General features: G+C 37.9%; 1 protein-coding gene across 8 annotated transcripts in view; it reads left to right on the top strand.

Moving 5' to 3' along the window:
- EMSY (EMSY transcriptional repressor, BRCA2 interacting) overlaps positions 1-3,000 on the top strand; it is a 112,529-nt gene extending 109,529 nt beyond the window's left edge. For all 8 annotated transcript variants that reach the window (XM_074304118.1, XM_074304117.1, XM_074304120.1 and 5 more), the window contains 2 exons: positions 32-167; positions 1,360-3,000. The gene's annotated coding sequence lies outside the window, so the exon portion shown is untranslated. The remainder of the gene's footprint in view (positions 1-31; positions 168-1,359) is intronic.
- The last annotated feature ends 15,201 nt before the right edge of the window (positions 3,001-18,201 follow it).

The raw sequence follows: 18,201 nt of genomic DNA on the forward strand, positions 1-18,201 counted from the left end.
TTAATCATCTTTTTTCTTCCTTCCTCATCAGGCTGTCATGAACCTGGCAAGACAGAATGCTTCCCTCAATTAAATCATGGGGAGTCCTGAACATGGAAAGACAGATTGGAATCAGATTGTGGAAGGCCTTGTGTACCTAAATGAGGAGTTTATAGTTTATCTCAAAGGTAATAATCAACAACTGAAAAAATTTTAGTAGGGCTGTGGCATAGTCAAATCTGAGTAAAAGAAAAATTATTTTTGCAGATGTATGAAAGATAGCCTTCTAGTTTGGTAGGCAGAGTCTTAGGGATGGATTGAAATTGGAAGAGGTTAGAGGCAAAGAGAATATTTAGGGGCATATTATAGTAGTAGAGGTTATGAGAACCAAAAATCTGCTGTTGATTGGGCATATATATATATCAAGAGAATGGAACAATTACAAGGGACATAATTATGGTAGAATTAACAAGCTGATTATATGCTTCCAGGGATCTGAGATAGTGAGGAGTAAAGCTGTGGAAAGAGGAAAAATCAAAATAGAATGAACTTGCCTCTATTTTCCCACAACTGTCCGTGAGACATTTTGAGGAGAGCAATCCCCCAATTGCTTCTTGCTTTGTCAAGATTAGACCGAGGCAATCCTGGGAGGTATCATCTTCTTTCATTAGAGAAAACAAGCATCAGAGTAAAGTATCCAACTATAGGGCATTTCAATTCAATGCTACAAATATTCCTCAAATACAGTGCACTGAGCTATGTCGTGGGGCTTTACAAGGGTTTGATAAGGCAAGATCTCTGACTTTGTCTAAGAGCACATATCTGATGAAGGGGTTGGGCACACACTGTGACTATGAGCATGTGGAGATCACAGCAAGTGACTGAACAGGATTTGAACACAGTGCTTTCCTGACTTCTGGCCCAGGGCTCTCTCCTCAATACAAACACTGATTATTTCTGTCTGATATAGAAAGAGCCTTGAATGGGGAAGCAGATGTCCTAACATCTAGTCCTCCCTCTCACACTAACTCACGTGTAATTTGGGGCAAGTCACATTCTTGTCTATACTTCAGTGCCTCCAGTTGGCAGAATATACTTGTTTATATTAAAATTTGCCTTCCTGCTTCCCCTCATGCCCACCCCTATCACCATGCAGAGAAAGGGAAAAACCACTATCTGTTTGCCTTGGTGTCTCCCATAGTGTGGGGCCTGCAGCTCTGCATGCAGGTGCTCCCCTTTGTGATTAATTCCCCACTTCCCCAAGCTGCCTGCAAAAGCAACGTCTTCATTTAGACTTAGAAGTTGCTTGGACATGTCAGCAATTCCTGAGTCAACCAAATCTACCATCACTCACTCTCTCCTTTCTTCTGGTCTTTCCAGGCACAGGAAAAATCTGAGTAGTGAAAAACCAAACCAAAACAAAAACAAAAACCTGAAAATTGGAGCCAGAAGATGTGGATCTATTCAGCTCCTACCTGCTGCTTCCTGGCTATTCACCTGGCATAAGACTCCTCACCTTGCTCAGCCTCAGTTGCCTCCTCTAGAAGGGACAATAATTCTTGCGCTCCCTATCTTAAGAGCACTGTGATGGCATTATTGTTATTAGAATATGTACATGATAATATCCCATGAGCCTCTGCTTATGCTATTTCCTAGGCCTAAAATGCCCCTCCTCCTGTCTCTGGCTATTGATAGTCTACCCATTCTTCAAGGCCCAGCTCTAATACCAGCTCTTCAGGAAGGCTTCCAGAATTTCCTCAGCTGGAAGTGATTTCTCTCCTGATCTCTCACAGACTTGGGCAGTCATGCACTATACAATTTAGGACTATCTGTATTCATATCTATTCCCTGCTTGGTTTGTGAGTTCTTTCAGGACAAGAACCATGTCTTCTTTATCTCTATTTTTCTCTAAGCCTTAGCACAGAGTAGGCCTTCAATAAACATTTGTTGAGAGAGTTATAGTACATCTCAGATAGCAAGATGCAATAAATGGATGCAGAAGGCCCGAGTTTGGTGCTCTGAGGGGAGAATGTTTTAAACCACAAACCACCAGAGATCTGGGAGCTATTATTCTCATGTACTCCATGAAAGGCCTCCACGGATGCCTCCCTTGTGGTCTCCATCTCTCACTTTTATCCTCAATTTGTAAAAGGAGATAAGAACCTTTTTGATTCCTCCCCTGACATCATTCTTGGATGTCTCACCATGACATAGAGGGGACCCTAAGTTCTCAAAATCTTTTCTGGAAGGTGCTACCCAGCTGGAGAGGCTTCTATGGCAGGCCTCCTCACCAGACTCTGTATCTGTATCCCAGGTCTGGCCTAGCCAAGTACCATAGGGTTGGATGCCAAGGGGATGATTTTTTTCCCAACCGCAGCAACTTATGACGTTTGCTGCTCAGGAGTGGAGGTGGGGAATGAGGGTAAGGCAGAGACAAATGGGGTATGAGCTGGCTGCATTGCTCGACCTTTGAAGTTCTAAAGGAAATACATCTTTACAGAGCCCATGGAACAGAATGCTAATAGAATCACAGAATATTAGATCTGGAAGGAATAGAAGAGATCATTTAATTCAGGGGTCCACCATCTTCTTTTGTGTCTCAGTCCTTTTTGATACTTCAGTGAATTCTGGGGAACCTTTCTCAGAATCCTGCTTTGAAAAGCCTAAAACAAAATATAGAGGATTACAAAGAAAACCCAATTATATTGAAATGTAAATGTCTAAATATATTTTAAAAATAAATTCATTTATGGACCCAAGACCACATAAACCCATTTATGGACCACAAATCTCTGATCTTGTCCAACCTCCTCACTTTGCAATAGGATGGGAAAGTATACTAACCTTGATATCAAGACACCTGGATTCAAGTGCAGGCCTTGGTACTTATGACCTGGTGGGATCTTGGGGAAGTTACTTTATTTCTCTGAGTCTCAGTTTCCTCATCTGTAAAATGGGTCTAATAACACATGTACTTCCTCCCATACCATGTTGTTGTGAATAAATATTTTGAAGACCTCAGTATGCTGAAGAAATGGGAATTGTATTATTCACATTATCATTACGATCATTATACAGCATCAACCACTGGCTGAGATTCAAGGCTTTTTCTGTCATATCACTATAAATTCCGTCTTAGACAAACTAACCTTAAGTCATAACAAAATTGAGCTAGAAGGAACCTGAGAATATGGAGAATAAAATGCCACAGCTAGAAGGGACTACAAACAGAATTTTAAGAACTGGAATCTAATACATTTAAATACTTAAATACAACTCTAATGGGTGGTTTATAGTGTTATAAATCATCCAAGTTTAAGAAAGTGATAGAGAAAATGTTAATCATGCAAATTAAACTCAAAAATATGTGTGCATGCATGTTTGTTTTCCCTGAGAAAATGATTGTTAAATATTTACTAGCGCAAACATCTCGTTGGTATTGTTCAGTTGTTCAGTAATACTGAACATTTCCTTCTTCAGTGGATTAAGGCAGAGGATAGGCTTGCCCAGGATCATATAGCTAGTGATTGTCTAAGACTGGGTTTGAATTCAGATCTTCCTGACTGTAAGCCTAGTGCTCTATCCACTGAGCCACCTAGCTGCTTCCTACTTAACTCTTATGGCTCCATAAACATTGGTGAACTCAACAGAAATATAAGAGAAGGGTCAGGGAAAGGAGCCATAATTAAACAACAGGCCCAGTGACTGAAGAATAATAGTAATAATAATAATAGCTGAAATTTATGTAAAGCTCTAAGATTTGCAAAGTGATATATTATCTCATATAATATATAATAATATATCACAAAAGAGGAATGTTATCTCATTCCAGCTTCATAGCATCTCTGACTCTAAGGGCACCATTGAGTCCAGCTCTCTCATTTTATGGAGTCTCCAGTGGTTAACTGTTTTGTCCAAAGTGATTTAAATTTGAACCCAGTTCTCCTGGCTTTAGCTCTCAATCTGGAGGGGACTATGCCCTCTAAGATATCTTGGAGCTTTTAAACAAGAAAAATTAAGTCACTTCCCAATATGCTCCTTCCCTTTTGAATCCTTCCTTGTAAAAAAGAACAACAGTTCAGCAAAATTATCCAACACAACATTTCAGTCTGAAAGTGTATCCAACCCTTAGTTCCTCACCCATCTACGTAGCAGAGGGAAGGGTTTCATTATAAGACAGAACATTGTATTTGATAGCTACTGATCACAATAGCTAGTATTTACATAGGATATTAAGATTTTTAAAGCACATTGCAAATATCTTGTTTGATCCTCACAACAATTTTGAAAAATAAGTGCTACTATTTTCCCATTATGTAGATGCACAAACTGAGGCCTAAAGATAAAGTGATTTGCTCAGGGTCACATGGATAATGAAGTGTCTGAAGCTGGACATGAACTTAGGTCTTCCTAAGATCCATATCTAGCATCCATCTCTTCATGTCACTGCTAATGCCTTCACATTTTTTTCCTTTTATATAATAATGGTCATTGTGCATATTTCTGTCCTAGCTCCATGTCCATTGTTGTTTCCACAGTTCATATAAACCTCTCCATTTTTCTCTTAATTCCTCATATTTGTTGGTTTTGTGGTTCAGTACTATCACTTCATATAATATTCATAACCAATCATTTCCAAAGAATTTGGCCTACTCTGGTTTCTCTTCAGATTACATAAATCTTTCACCTTTTACTAAAGAATCTTCCCTAATTCATTATGGCCATCTGCTGTTATCTAATGAGGTCCCCAGAACCCTTGATGTTTGTTCCCTAGTAGATAATTTCTCTTTCCTGGGACCTTGAATCCTAGACTCTGACCTCAGGTTTTATTTCATTAACATAAAACATATTAGCAAGCCATATTCCCACTCTCACCCCCAGCCCATGAGGAAGTAAGTGCTGGCTTTCCCCATGATTTAGGGCTAGTAATATATATTTGGGACTGAATTTCTGAAGGCTCTCGTGCTCCATGATGAAGGCTGGGATGGTAGGGAAGTTCCATGTGCTAGAAGCAGAGGTCCAGAAGCCAGAGTGCTTAGCATTCTGGAGGCCAGCTTGGTTGGAGTAGAGCATGGGGTGGGAGGTAGGGATGAGGAGGGGAATAAGGAACTAAAGCTGAAAAAAGTATTGCCTGATTGGGAAGGCCCTTGAATTCCAGGATATTTGTCTGAACTTATTCAATACACAATAGGGATCCACTGAAGCCTTCCTAACAGAAGAGTAAGTTGATCTGATTTACACATATTTTTCAAATGCTAGCAACCATCTAAGGGAGAGATTGGAGGAAACAGAAAGTGGAAGGTGGAATGCCTGTTAGTAAAATATTGCAATAAACCAGATAGGAGTTGGTAAGGGGCAGGACTTTAATGTTCATGGACTGGTCACATGTATTAATTAGCAATTTCCAGTCACTAGTCTCGGTCCCAAGCAGCATCAAAAATCATCCTTTGCCACCCCTCCTTTGCTTGTAGAGGAAGATATTACTTAGGACAGGGGTCAATAAGGAAGAGTCCTTGGAGGTGGTGACGGCCTGAACTTTGAAGGATGAGGGTTTATTTCAGCAGTTGGAAAGGAAGTATTCTCAGTGGGAGAAACTCCCTGCCCTAATCTCTGGTGCTTTCAGCCATCTAGTAATTACTTAGCTTGGCTTCCCTGGCTCAACTAGGAAAGTATTTCAGGCATGGGGGCAGAGCCAGATTAAATTGCCACTTTGGCTTCCAGGACCCCAATGCTTCTGAGAAAATTATCGCTAGTGGAAAAGATAGGAAGATGGAGCTCACTGCAGTGCAGCTGCATTCAGAAGAGGTGGTTCATCATCTGGTGTCTTCTAAATAATTTTAACTAATTATTTTTGCTAACTTTGTGCTAAGCTCACTTCTTTCAACCTGCTAAAGAAGTACAAGTCATATTAATACCTCTTAAACTTTTGGACACTTGGACAAAACCATGACTGCCCTATACTACTTATTTATGGTTCTTCAGTTAGCCAACCTTTTTACAGGCATTTATTTAGCATTTACTATATGCTCCAGGCACTCATCTTTAACTCTGAGGATATTAAAGAAAGGCCAAAGCACTTTCTGACCTCAAGAAGCCTAAATTCTAATGGGAGAGACAACATGCATGTAGCTAGTTACATATAATTTATAAACAGGGTAAACAGAAGGCAATCTGAGAGAGGAGAGAAAGATGGGTGAGGGAGAAGATCAGGGTGGTTGGGAAAGGCCATCTGCATGTGAGATTTTATTTGAGTCTTGAAAAGAACCAGAGAAATTAAAAGAGGTGAAAGCAGAGAATTATAGGCATGAAGGATAGCCAGGGCAAGAGCAAGGGGATGAGAAATGTAGTGACAGATTTGAGAACAGCAAGAAACCCCCTGGGGCTGGATTATAGAAGAAGTGGAGGAGAATGAAGTGTAAAAAGATTGGAAATGTAGGAAGTGGCCATGTTATGAAGGGCTTTAAAGGCCAAACAGAAGGATTTATGTTTGATCCAGGAGGATTAGCAGCTCATTGGGGTTGGGGATTGGGGGATGAGGAGAGTGACCTTCACCTTGGAAGCAGAATGAATGGAGGATGGATTGAAGTGGGAAGAAACCTGAAGCAGAGAGAGGGGTTTGAAGGCATTACAATAATCCAGAAGAGAGGAGGTTAGGGTCTGAATTTAAGGTGTTGGCTGTGAGTGGAGAGAAATAGATTTATACAAAAGCTGTTGGGAAGGTGGGAAGGACAAGATTTGGTGATGGATTGGCTATGCAGGAGGAGTGAAAATGAGGATGATGGGTCTGGATGATTGGGGTGGTGGTTTTTGATGAGTAATAAAGAAGTCGGGGAGATGGAGGGTTTGGAGTAGGGTAGAATGAATTCTGTTTTAGACATGTTGAATTTGAGATGATTCTTCATATAGGTTCTTTCTCCCAAACCTTATTATAAACTCCTCAAATACAAGAATCTCTCCTTTATTCCCAGGAATTTCTTCACTACTCCCTCTTAATTCCCCTTCTATTCATATTTCTCTTTTGCTGTTTCTCTCTCTCCCCAGGCCCACCTCTGTTTCTCTGTCACTCTGTCAGTCTCTCTCTTTTTCTCCCTCATTTTATATTTATATCCCTCAGAAACTGAGTATGTAGATATGAGGAATATTGTGCTTTATGTAGGCCTGGCTCTTCTCTCCCACCATAACATCAAACCATGGACATGATTTGAAAATTTGGGCCATTTCTCTAAGGTCACAGGTATAGATCTGGAAAAAACCTTAGAGATTATCTAGTCTGTAATCTCCTCTTTCCCTTCCTTCCTCTCTCTATCCCTTCCTCCCTCCCTCTTTCCTTTCATTTTTCTTTTCTTTTCTTCCTTCCTTCCTTCCTTCCTTCCTTCCTTCCTTCCTTCCTTCCTTCCTTCCTTCCTTCCTTCCTTTCTTTCTTTCTTCCTTCCTTTCTTTCTTTTTTCTTTTTCTTTCTTCCTTCCTTTCTTTCTCTCTCTCTCTTTCTTTCTTTCTTTCTTTCTCTCTCTCTCTTTCTTTCTTTCTTTCTTTCTCTCTCTCTCTCTCTCTCTTTCTTTCTCTCTCTCTCTCTCTCTCTTTCTTTCTTTCTTTCTCTCTCTCTCTCTTTCTTTCTTTCTTTCTTTCTTTCTTTCTTTCTTTCTTTCTTTCTTTCTTTCTTTCTTTCTTTCTTTCTTTCTTTCTTTCTTTCTTTCTTTCTTTCTTTCTTTCTTTCTTTCTTTCTTTCTTTCTCCCTTCCTTCTTTTCATTCATTTTCTTTTTTTCTTCCTTCTTTCCTCCCTCCCTCTTTTCCTCCTCTTCCTTCCTTCATTTCTTTCTCTTTTTTCTTTCTCTCTTTTTCTTTTTTTCTCCTTTCTTCTTTCTTCCCTTTCTTTCACCCTCTCTCCTTTTCCTTCTCCCTCTCGTTTTCCCTCTCCATTTCTTTCTCCTTCTTTATGGAGGAAAAAACTGAGTGTATGGATATGAGAGATATTATGCAAGGGGGAATGACAAGACTTGGTAACTGATCAGATGTGGAGTTTGAGGATGAAGAAAGAAATCAAAGATAATCACAAGGTTGTGAACCTAGATAATACTGAAAAGATGGTGATAATGTCAATGGAATGGGGAAATTGGGAGGATGGATGGATATAGGGGAAATACACATGTGATCTTTGTTTAGCTGTTTAAAGACAGTGATCCTCCTTTCAGTTTTCTCTTTTCCAGGTTAAATATTTTGTGTTTCTTCAACCGTGTTCATTGATCTGCAGTCGGCTCCCTTTTCTTGTATTACTCCTCTTTGGAAGGCTCTGATTTGTCAATGTTCCCCAAAATGTAGCTGTAGAACTAGTTTTTTAATTGAAGAGACTGCCTTGAGAACACCAATACAACCTGTGATGAATTTTCATACATTACCATTGCAGACAAGCTTGAATTAAATGACATCTCAAGTCAATAAAAGATACAAATTGTGAGGCAAGTACAATAGAAACCAATTTTTTCTGCTTGGTCCCAAAGGTCACAACTAAGATTAAAGGATGGCAACAGTGGTGGTGGCAGTGGCAGTGTGTGTGTGTGTGTGTGTGTTTACAAATATGAAGATTTTGACTGAGATAAATAACTTTCTAAAAGAAATCATACTAATGCTTGTTTGCCTCAGTTTCTTCATCTGCAAAATGAGCTGGAGAAGGAAATGGCAAAGCACTCCAGCATCTCTGCCAAGAAAACCCTAAATGGGCTTGGGAAGAGAGATACACAACTGAACAAACATCATCAAACTTTTCTTGGTTTTGGTTTCATCATCTTTGTAATGGGATGTGAGGTGGACTTTGCTGACCTCTGAGATCCCTCCCAATTCTAGAGAGCGGTGCTACTAAGAATTTTGGAGGTGTTGAAAGATCCTTGGCCTGGAGAGTCAGGAGACCTTCTATCTCAGGCTCAGCCATTACAGATCACAGGATTTAGAGTTGGAATGCAACTTGAAATCATTTAGTGCATTTAGTTTCTTTTTAAAACAATTTAAAATTTCTTTTTTTTATCATGAATATAATAATCATCCATAACCATGAATAATATATAGAAAACAAAAAGGGGATTGTATATGAAACCAATGTCTGTTACACAAGTTTTAGTAAATATTAAATCTCATCTAGTATAGACAAACTTATCATTTGTTTGTGTCTCTGAATCTCTTTTTGTTTTCTTATTGAGGGATAGATATAAGATTGTGATTTCATTGATAGAATCATGCAAGTTGGTGGTATCTCATTAAGTGACTTGCCTAGGGTCACAATCAGTATATGTCAGAAGAAGAATTTGAACCCTGGTCTTCTTGACTCCATGAGTGCCTTCCTAATTATTATGCCATCTTTTTTTCTTTCTTTATTCCATATATTTTCCAAATGTTTTATTAAAGGATCTTTTCTCCTTCCTTCCTTCCTTCCTCTTCCTTCCTTCCTTCCTTCTTTCCTTCCTTCCTTCCTTCCATCTTTCCTTCCTTCCTTCCTTCCTTCCTTCTTTCCTTCTTTCCTCTCTTTCTTCCTTCCTTCCTTCCTTCCTTCCTTCTTTTCCTCCTTCCTTCTTTCCTCTCTTTCTTCCTTCCTCCATTTCTTCCTCCCTTCCTTCCTTTTTCCCTTTCTCCTTCCCTCCCTCCCTCCCTCCTCCCCTTCCTTCTTTCTTCCCTTTCTTTTCTTCCTTCTTTCCTCCTTCCTTCCTTCCTTCCTTTGCTTCCTTCCTTTTTCCTTTCCTTCCTCCTCCCTCCTTCCTTCCTTCTTTTCTTACTTCCTCCTCCCCTTCTTTCTTCCTACTTTCATTCTTCCCTCCTTCTATTCTTTTTTCCTTTTCTCCTTCCCTCTCTTCTTCCTTCTATTCATCCTTTCTTTCCTTCCTTCTTCCCTTCCTCCCTCTTTTCATTTACTTTCCCTCCCTTTTATTCTTTCATCTTTCCTTCCTCTCTCCTGCCCTCTCTTCTTTTCTTCCTTTCCTCCTCCTTTCCAAATCTGAGCCTGAATTTACCTGGATTCTCTGACTAATAATCCTGTGCTCATTCTCTGCTCCAAATGATACCTTACTGAAAGGTCATGTGACTTACAAAATTTTTTTTCTCCTCTCTGGATCTCAATTTCCTTATCTAAAAATTGAAGTACTTAGAACTGTCTACAACCTTAGAGGACTTCCAACCCCTTCATTTTTAGTCTCCAGTTCTCCTGATTTCAGGACTGCTGCTCTATCCCATGTGTCACCTTGCTGCTCCCCAACCCTTTTATTTTATAAAAGACCTTAGGCCATGTGAAGGGAAAAGCCAAGACTAGAGCTCAGGTTCCTCCACCCCAAATCTAACCCTCTTTCCATTCCACCATGCTACTATTCTCCAAAAGTTTTTTTTTTTTCCAACTCTAGCATTCTTTTCATCTCTAATTCTCTAATGTTATCTCAGAGAAGACTCCCTGGCTGGGGCCCCTTTCCTCCAGAAGATAATCTCCTTTTCCATGTCTAAAAAGGCTGCTAGACTTCAAACACCCCACCCAGCACCTCCTTCCACCCTGGACAACAAAGAATCGAGGCTTTGAAATGGTTCACTGATTGACGGCTCCTCAATTCACTCTGACACAAGGAACATCCCACAAATCTGTGCTTCCTTACCTTCACACCTCCCATCAAAGGCTTGTTTATCTAGTTAGACCTCGGGAAGACAGCTCAAGAACACAGCTGATTGCTCAAGTCATGGCCAAAGAATGTGGAGGCTCCATTCAGATCTAAGAAAAAGGATCAGAAAATGAATCCAGATCATTTATTTATTTAAAACTGCTATTTGCCAGGCATTATGCTATACAAGAAAAAGAAAAATAGTCCTGTCCTCAAAGAGTTTATCTTCTAAAGGAGAAAGACAACATCCAAAAGGAAGCTGAAAATGAGATGGGGCAGCCAGGGGCATGATGTTCTATGGAATCAAAATCAAGCAAAGCTGCTGATGAAAAATGGAGTTATTTGGAAAGTTCCAAAAGTTCTGAGTCATAAAGGAATGCTTTGCAAGACTTATCTTTGTGACTTCTGGCTGTGGACACTTGCCAGTTGTATGCCCCTGAACTAGTCACTTTAGTGCAGAAGATATTTATTAAATGTTTGTTGATTGATTGTTTTTTCTGATTTTCACTTTCCTCCTCTGTAAAATGAGAATAACCACAGTCATATTACCCATTTCACAAGATTGTTGTGAGCAAAATGTTATGTGTCATCACAGAGCCTAGCACATAGTAAATGCTCAATAAATGCATTATCTGCCATTTATTTAACTACCTTTTCATCAGTTCCATCTCAATTCAAAAGCACTCTGGAAATAAAAACTATTATTATTTGTAGAGGATTTCCAGGAAGAAAGAGCTGGAAGGTATTTGTTAACAGCAAATTATCCTAGTGGCATCTAAAGTCCCTGACTAGGGAACCTGGGCAGTTGATTAAATTGAGACACAAACATGATAAATATGGAAATAAGTTTAGAAGAATTGACAAGTTTAACCTATCTTGGATTACTTGCTGTCTAATGGAGGGGAATGGGGAGGAAGGGAGAAAAATTTGGAACACAAGGTTTCACAAGGGTAAATATTAAAAACTATCTTTGCATGTATTTTGAAAATAAAATTTATTACTAAAAAAAGAAAAAGAAAATTGAGGCACATGTATAACCCATATCAGAATGCTTGTTGTCTTGGGGAGCAGGGAGGTAATAGAGAGAGGGAGAAAAAATTTGGAACTCAAAATGCTACAAAAATAAAATTTGAAAACTATCTTTACTTTTAATTGGAAAAATAAAATAGTATTGAAGAAAAAAAGAAAAATTCAGTATTAAACAAATGAGATTATAGGACAGCTATTTATTTCCCCACCACAAAAGAAATACCAGAAATCAAAAGATTGTTAAATGCATATTTACAGATGCTTAAAACACCTATTATTAACTCCTATTATTTGCTCCTTGAGGTTGATAATTAAAATATTTAAACAACACAATTTGTGGTTTTGCTAACATGGGTTTCACCTTCTCCTAATAATCTAATAAATTATAGTCTAATAATTATAGTCTAATAAATGGAGTAGTGGTTCTGGAATCAAGAAGACATGAGTTCTAAAAGAAGAAAAAGAGCCTATATGTGCAAAAATATTGGTAGCAACATTTTTTTGCAGTGGCTAGGAACTGGAAATTGAGTGGATTCTCATCAGTGGAGGAATGACTGAATAAACTGTAGTATTTGAATGTAATGGAATATTATTGTTCTAGAAGAAATGATGAGAAGATTAATTTCAGAAAAGCCCGGAAAGACTTACATGAACTGATGATAAGTGAAGTGGCCAGAACTTGGAGAACATTGTACACAGTAACAGCAAGATTACGTGATGATCAACTGTGATGGCTCTTCTCAGCAATGCAGTGATCCAAGGCAGTTCCAATAGGTTCAGGGTGGAAAATGCCAATTGTATCCAGAGAGAGAACTATGGAGACTGAATGTAAATCAAAGTATAGAATTTTCACCTTTTTTGTTTGTTTGCTATTTCTTTTTCATGTTTTCCCCCCTTTGGTTTGATTTTTCTTGCACAAAATAGAATTTGCACAATATGAAAATATGTTTAAAAAAAGAAAAAGATATGAGTTAAAATCTGGTCCTAGACACTTGCTAACTGTGTAAACTTTGGGCAAAGCATTAAACCTGTCTTTGTCTCAGTTTTCTCAACTGTAAAATGAGGATTATAATACATCTACCTTGCAAGTCTATTGTGTGGTTCAAAGAAAATATTTACAAAGCACTAAGCACAGCACCTGGCACATAGTAGGTGCTATATAAATATCTATTTCCTTTCCCCTTTCTTCCCCCAACTTTAGCTCTTAATAATTTAATCAAGTTCCATATCTTCGGCCAAACCAGCTCATGGATTTAGATAATTCTCTATCTCCTCTAGAAAGGTATTTCAGAGGTCAACTGCTGGGCAACCAGTACCCAGACCTAAGAGTTCTTATGATTCTAACTCAAAGTTTCCACTGAGGTAGAAAACATAATTCTCAGAATTATTGCTCAATTACCTGTGCTCAGGAATAGGAAGACAAACAGATGCAGAAAAGGCAGCTAGAGTCCCCAGATGCAGACTCAGGCTCATCTGAATAAACACATGCCCTTGTTATAGTCTATGAACAGCTACTATTACTACCAGGGGAAAAAGAGAAGAGGAGAGAAATAATTTCTTTGTCCCATCCCTGAATCATGAGGAATCCAGCTATTGCTATCTGAATTCTAAATCACATGCGTGATAGTAGGGAAGAATGAAAGTGAACTTTTCTTCCTTTTTGATGGCTAATCCTATAAGGAAATCTCCAATCTTCCCCATGCTGCTACCAAGGGACAAAATAAGATCTTCTGCTCTCCCCTGCCCTCCAGCCAGAAACCAGGAAATATGTCTCATCAGAGGTAGATCATAACAGCTAAAAGGTCCAGGGAGCACATTATCAGTCCCTTCCCTTATCTATGTATATATTATTTCCCCTAATAGAATGTAAAGTCCTCAAGATCAGGAGCCATTTTGAATTCCTTGTTTCTCTACCAAGTTAAGTACCTAATACAAAGCATACTCTTGATAAACTCTTGTTGATAGATTGATTAATAAATCCTTGCTGAATTGAATTGAATGGGACTGTGGTGGCTGATGGTCATGCAGTGAGTTAGTGATGACAGAGCTGTGCTCCTAGAATTTTGAGCCATGAGGGGACCTTATAATGATCTGTTTTAGATGCAAGGGACTGAGTGAGGTTCCGAGAGGTTAAGACTTTGCACAAGTGAAACAAGTCTCAGAGCTAGGATGCTAATCCTGCTGTTCTAATTCCAAATCCAGTCAATTATCCACTACATTGTTCTCTTTGACCAGAGTCCAGGTCTTTTGCCTCCAATTCCAGAGCTCTTTCTACTCATCACACTGTCCTTAGAAGCCCTTCAGGGAGAGAGGTTGTTTAACACTTCTTCTGGGTCATTTCTGTCTGTGACCCCATGAACTAAACAAGCATCAAACCCTAAATATGCAGACACTGGGAAATGGGTGGGAGTTGCTGCGCTGATCTTCCTGGCCCCAAAAGAAAGGAAAAAATGGGTTTCTCAGTGGGAGGCCAGATTTTTTCTTTTTAAAATTTTTTGGATTCTTGCCTCTTTGGGATTTGGGGATGTTTATTTTTAATTTTTTTTAGTGGGAAACAAGATGGGTACAAAATATTTCCTTGAGTCTGGGAGTCCATTTTCAGCAAGGCAACTTTAATAAAGGCTCTTAGCTAATGTTTGACTGTTTACAAGATACATTAGAACATCCCACCTCCCTTTCCTTTCATTTAGACTAGATTACCTCAAAATCTTATGCACCTTCTGGACCTACTGGCTAGCAAATAATTCACAACATCACAATTCTCATAGCAAAGTGCTAATGGGAGGAGGCTGTTCTCGTTTCTCACTAGTTCTTAATTTCCACATTTGTAAAACAAAAAAGGGATGGACTAGATAAGATCTAAAATATTTTTTCTAATCTCTGACCTTCTGTGTTTAATATTCTAAATGAAATTAATTTAATTCAGCATTGAAACAAGTGTTTAATGAATCTGGTACATTGCAAAATGATGGGAATATTAACTAAATAAGTTCTGCCCTCAAGGAATTTACATTCTATGGAGGTTCCTTGCAATTCTAATAGTATTTTCTGTTCTGATATTTTCTGTTCTAAGATCCTTCTGGCTCTGATCTTCTATATTCTGTATTCTAACATTCAATATTCACTCACCCAGGAAGGACAGGAAAAGGGAGTGCACTTGTAATTTCATTAGTATAGCTTCAGCAAGGAAATTGTAGGATGACCTATTCTCTCCCGCTTACAATCTTAAAGAGTCCTAGAGAGTGACTGGACCACTGAAAGGCAAAGACCCTTCCCCAGTATTACATAATCAGTATATGTCCAAAAGGAGACTTGAACTATGGTCTTGAAGTCAGTTTTCTGTCCACTGTGCTATTCTACTTCCACCTCCATCCCAGGAAAAGGAATAGGAATAATCTGGATGGCTCCAAGCGTCTATATATTAATAAAAATGACTAATAATTGAAGTAAATTAGACATTGTAATGTAATGGGGTCAATTTGGTCTCACAGCAGTCATGGACACTTAGTGGACAGGGTTTGGGATCTATTAAGTTAGGTTACTCCTCTGTAAGGGACCTGTCATTTTCTGAGTGTAGGGAACTCCTGGGAAGAAATACTCTTTTCAAGTACAGATAGCCAAGTGCAGCTAGAGAGAAGCCCTGGGAATTCCTGAGAGATTAAGTGACTTGCCAGAGTCACACAGCCACATGTTATAAATGGGACTTGAACTCATATCTTCCTGTCTCTGATAATGTCTGTCTGTCTCTGTTCACTACCATCATCTGACTCTCTAGAAGGATACATTCAAAGGAGCAGATTCGATTTTTAAAGATGCTGGAATAGCACTACGTACTCAAATTTATTACACCTTCATTAAGTGCCTACTACATGCTTAGCACTCCTGGCTAGACCATAAATTCCTTGAGGGTAGGGACTTTCATTTTTGTTTTTGTTTCCCCAGTGCTCAGCATCAGACTGGTACATAGCTAACATTAGGTTTTCACAAAGGACCAATGTTATCATGGGGTAAAATCTTGACTTCAGGGGTAAAACTAGGGATGATTAAGTTAAGAGCCCAATAGATGAAAACAATGGAACAATTTTTTTTTTTAAATTTTACTCTTCCCAGTTACATGTAAAAACAATTTTACATTCATTTTTTTTAAATTTTGGGTTCCAAGTTTTCTGTCTCCTGTCTCTCTTCCCTCCTCCTTCATTGAGAAGGCAAACAATTTAATATAAGTTATACATGTGCAGTCATGCAAAACATTTCCATATTAGTCATGTTGTGAAAGAAAACACAGACAAAAAAAGCCCCAAGAAAAATGAAGTTTAAAAATATGCTTTGATCTACATTCAAACCCCATCAGTTCTTTCTTAGGAGATGAATAGCATTTTTCATCATAAGTCCTCCAGAATTGTATTGCCTCACTGTATTGCTGAGAATAGCTAAGTCATTCACAATTGAAGATCATACAGTATTGCTGTTGCTATGTATGTTGTTCTCCTGGTCCCGCTTATTTCTTTTTTCATCTATTCTTATAAGTCTTTACATGATTTTTTTTTGAGAGCATCCTCATTATTTCTTATAGTAAAATGGTAACTCATTACAATCATGTATCACATCTTGTTCAGCCATTCTTAATTGATTGGCGTCTTATCATTTTCCAATTCTTTGCCACCTAAAAAGCTGCTATAAATGTTTTTGTAATATATATCCTTCTTCTTTTGGTCTTTATTTCTTTGGGATACAGACCTATTAGTGGGATTGCTGGATCAAAGAATATACAGTTTGATAACCCTTTGGACATAGTTCCAAATTACTCTCCAGAATGGTTGGATCAGGTTACATCTCTACCAACAGTGCATTAATATCTCAATTTTCCCACATCCCCTCCAACATTTGTCATTTTCCTCTTCTGTCATATTAGCTTGTGAGGTAGTATCTCACAGTTTTTTTAATTTGCATTTTTTAAACAATAGGGATTTAGAGCTACATAGTTAGCTTTGTTTATTTTTTCTGAAAACTGTCTATTCATATCCTTTGACCTTTATCATTTAGGAAATGACTCTAGTTTTTAATAAATTATTAATATTATTAATTTGACTCAGTCCTCTACATATTTGAGAAGTGAGACTTTTATCCTGATCACTCACTGTGTATTTCCCTTTGTCTTGTTTCCTCCATTTATTCAACTTTCCCTCTCTCTTTTTACACTTTCCATTCTCAATTGTTTTGCTTCTGACTGCCCAATTTACCCTCATCTTCCTACCCTTCCATCAACCTCCATCCCTTCTCTGTTTTCCTTCTGTTCCCACTTTCCTACAGGGTAAAATATGTAACACACCCAACTGAATGTATATGTCATTCTATCTGAGCCAGTTCTGATGAGAATAAAGTTAAGCACTTCCCTCCATGCCCTCCAACTTCCCTTTCCTGTGAGATAATTTATCTCATTCTACCTTTCCTTTCTCTCATCTCTCAATATCTTTCTTTTTTATCTCTTAATTTTACTTTTTTAGATATCATCTTATCATATTCAATTCATACCTAGGTCCTCTATCTCTATATACTTCTTCTAACTCCTCTAATAATGATAAGGTTCTTAGGAGTTCTCTCAAATCTTGTATTTGAAAGTCAGATTTTCTATTCAGCTCTGATCTTTTCATCAAGAATGCTGGAAAATCTTCCATTTCATTGAATACTAATTTTTCTTGCTGAAGGTTTATACTCAGTTTTGCTGGGTAGATTATTCTTGATTGTAACTCTTGTTCCTTTGCCTTCCAGAATTTCATATTCTAAACCTTCCAATCCTTTAATGTAGAAACTGCTGAATCTTGTGCTATTCTGACTGTGACTCTACAATATCTGAATTGTTTCTTTCTGGCTACTAGTAATATTCTCTCCTTGACCTGGAAGCTCTGGAATTTGGATATAAAATTTCAGTAAGGATATGCTCTTGCAAGCTGGTCCTTTGAAGGCATGAATTCGCACTATTTACAATCTTTTATTTAAATGCTAAAGCAAAACTACATCACAGGTGGTACTTGGGAAAATTTGAAGATTATCCAGAGTTAAGGAAAAGTATAATTCCATTTTATATTAAATTCCATCATTGAAATTTTCTTAAACTATCTTCAACTTCAAAGTGACGAATATAATTTGAAGGACTGATGATGAATAATACTTTTCATCTTCATAAAAAGAACTGATAGAGTCTGAATGTAGATCAAAGCATACTTCTTAACATTTTTCTCTTGTTTTTTTTAATTTGTGTTTAACATGGATAATATGGAAATATGATTTATATGAATTTACATTAATTAAATTAATCTATTAAATTGCTTGCTTTCTCAAGGAGGAGTAATGAGGAGAGAGAAAATTTAAAATTCAAAAATCTTTTAAATTAATACTAACATATTTTACATGTAATTGAGAAATATTTAATGACATAAATAAAACTATATTAGGTGAGTGGGGAAAAAGAGCATAACCTTTGACTCGGCCATACTGCTACTAGACCTATTCCCAAAAGAGATCAAACAAAGAGGGAAAGGATTCATATATACAAATATATTTATATTATGC

The sequence above is a fragment of the Sminthopsis crassicaudata genome, chromosome 3 (assembly GCF_048593235.1).
Source record: "Sminthopsis crassicaudata isolate SCR6 chromosome 3, ASM4859323v1, whole genome shotgun sequence".
Classification (NCBI taxonomy): domain Eukaryota; kingdom Metazoa; phylum Chordata; class Mammalia; order Dasyuromorphia; family Dasyuridae; genus Sminthopsis; species Sminthopsis crassicaudata.